Here is a 2,967-nt window from a genome sequence, read left to right as displayed (position 1 = left end):
AAGCACAAAAATTAAGACAAATAACTTACAGAGGAGCAACATGATGTACGACTTCAGGCTCAAAGAACAAGAGAAGCTCAAACACGATCTAATTTCAAATAAAGCTTTGTTTGATTAAATGCTTTTTTATTTCTCGCATCACAGCTTTTGTCTACTTATTGAATAATTTGCTGATAAAAACACTGATCTATACATTTCAAATCTAAATTTTCACCGTGCAACGCCTGGTAACTCAGCTAGTATATTATAAAACAAGTGTAACAAGTAACAGTACTATGCGCGTTGGAACAGTCTGTGTACAGTAACTTCTACCTCAAAATGAAACATTTAATTATCTGAGTGACCCAAATGTCACATTTTCAATATGTTTATCATGACCACAATTGAATTTTATTTTCAGGGACAAAGTTCTAGATGATTTATTTATTTCAAATCATAGACGCGTGATGTACAGGCATATCGTGTTTTCTACCTTATCATTGTTATATAAACATTTTCAAAAATTTTCGTTTATTCTGAATCTATGCATTTTTCACATGACACGTGGTCCAGAAAAACCGTTAAGTTGATTTCGTTTTAGCTATCTTTGTTCCTCGTCTGCCCATCGGATTATAGTTGTAAAGCTGCATCTTGTTTGTTTGTTTCTAATTAAGCACAAAGGTACACAATGGGCTATCTGTGCTCTGCCCACCACGGGTATCGAACCCCGGATTCTAGCGTTGTAAGTCCGCAGACATACCGCTGTGCCACTGTACATGATGGTCGACAGTCATGTCTTTCAATGGTAGGTCAGATGCTGCCTCGAGGTTATGACCTTTTTTATGTTTCAATAAGATTAACTAACAACGACAAAGGTGGCACACGCGTCTTCAGAATATAGTGTTAGAGAATTTAGTATATAATACTATGATCTTTTAGCGCGCTCTCTCAGAGTCTCTCAAGCTCAAGCCCTCAGTTTGATAAGAAAATTTTCATGTTCATATCTTCCTAATGTTTAATAAGTAGTGTTAACTAGTTCTTAATAAACATTTGAATACGTTCTTAAGAGAATTTAGAAAGATAACTTTACAGTGAAGGCATTACCCTTCTCCTACACCCACACATTATTTTGATTGAATGAATATTGTTTCAGTATGTTTTTGTACACTTGTGTCCAGTCTCTTTCTTTCTCAACCTCAATTTCAGAGAAATTCAGTATCATCAGTATCATTTCGTTATTCATCCTGCCGATCCTCTCGTTATAAAGCGGACTTACCTAGCACTTTGTAAAAATCAGTTAACACGAGAATACCACAGAAAGAGATTATATTAAAGTTACTTGGTGTTTCTTGCTCTTTTATGATATTTTCAATCTGAGCAGCACCTTATGCGGCACAAGGTTAAACAGCACAGGCATAGAGATCCCTAATTTAGTAAAGGTGACCTGACAGCAGTACCCATCGAAGCAGTATATTGCAACTTCAACTTTGGATCTTCCGACTCACTATGTTTCATTGTATGCAAATCGCTGGGAATAATTTTATACCAGAATTCAACAAAACGAAACATCACGTATAAGTGTATATGTGTTTGATTGTTTGTTTTTGAATTTCGCGCAAAGCTACACGAGGGTTATCTGCGCTAGTCGTCCCTAATTTAGCAGTGTAAGACTAGAGGGAAGGCAGCTACTCATCATCACCCACCGCCAACTCTTGGGCTACTCTTTTACCATCGAATAGTGGGATTGCCCGTCACATTATAACGCCCCCACGGTTGAAAGGACGAGCATGTTTGGTGGGACGGGGATTCGAACCCGCGACCCTCAGATTGCGAGTCGAGTGCCCTAACCACCTGGCCATGCTGGGCCTATATGTGTTTGAAATGTATGGTTTTGATTAAGCTAGTGTCGCGTCTTATAAATTAATATTGTATCGTAAATAATTCATGTTCAATAAATATTGTAGTTTTCTTTTGGGTTAAACACTTTAAACGCTAAGGAACGAACTGTCATTGGGGATAAATATTGATTTCATTATACGTGCACGATTGAACTAATAATGTTATTCGTTGGTGTGTGGTAAATTTCAAAATAAATGTATGATTGTAGATGTCATAATATGACGGATAAAAACACACGTGGTTCAGCTTCATTTTCTTGAAATAGCCAATGGTAAAAATACGGGAACTAGAATGGTAACAAATGTAATATTTAGTATGTCGCCGGACATATTTAAAGAACGTGAAATTATTTTTGTCATCTCCTTCTTAAGATGCCAATAATTATCAATATAATTTTACTGCTTTGGAATGGGGATACAAATTACCTTATAACAGCCACAGATTACTCTTTAAATTCATGCCATTAAATACTGATCTAATAAAACTTCCGTCACAATATATCTTGTATGCGATACGTTTTTTAGAATAATGTTACAGAGTCTATTGTCGCAACGCACACCTGATTCAGTATTAATTTTTGGTGTAAAAATTATTTAATTAAATATATTCTTAGTGTTGTTAAATAATAGGTGTGTGTGAAAAGACACACCCAGAGGTCCTATAGTTGTCTTGGTAAATACTTTAGTTAGGCATTCTAATCTCGAACACGATAACGATCGTGTATTTCACCACAAAATCATTTGCATTAGCCAGAAAAACTATAATGCTATAAATTGCAGGATATAAAATCTTCGAATTTTTAGAAATTTGGCTTTCATTTGTCCACCTCTCCTTTCCCTACCCTAATTATAAAACTTATATCCACAAGTTGTATGTTTGACCTAACTCAATACAATGATATATATAAACGTTTCAAAGTTAATACAGTATAAAGAATCAACACCAGAAGATTGCTCGGGTTTCATAACACATACAAAAATGTTTGTTTGATATTGTACTTTTTACATTTTAAAAGAACTAATGCTTGTTTTGTTTGTTTTTTTAATTTCGCGCAAAGCTACACGAGGGCTATTTGCGCTAGCCGTCCCT

Source organism: Limulus polyphemus, unplaced genomic scaffold (assembly GCF_000517525.1).
Source record: "Limulus polyphemus unplaced genomic scaffold, Limulus_polyphemus-2.1.2 Scaffold2183, whole genome shotgun sequence".
Classification (NCBI taxonomy): domain Eukaryota; kingdom Metazoa; phylum Arthropoda; class Merostomata; order Xiphosura; family Limulidae; genus Limulus; species Limulus polyphemus.
This window is presented reverse-complemented; position numbering follows the sequence as displayed.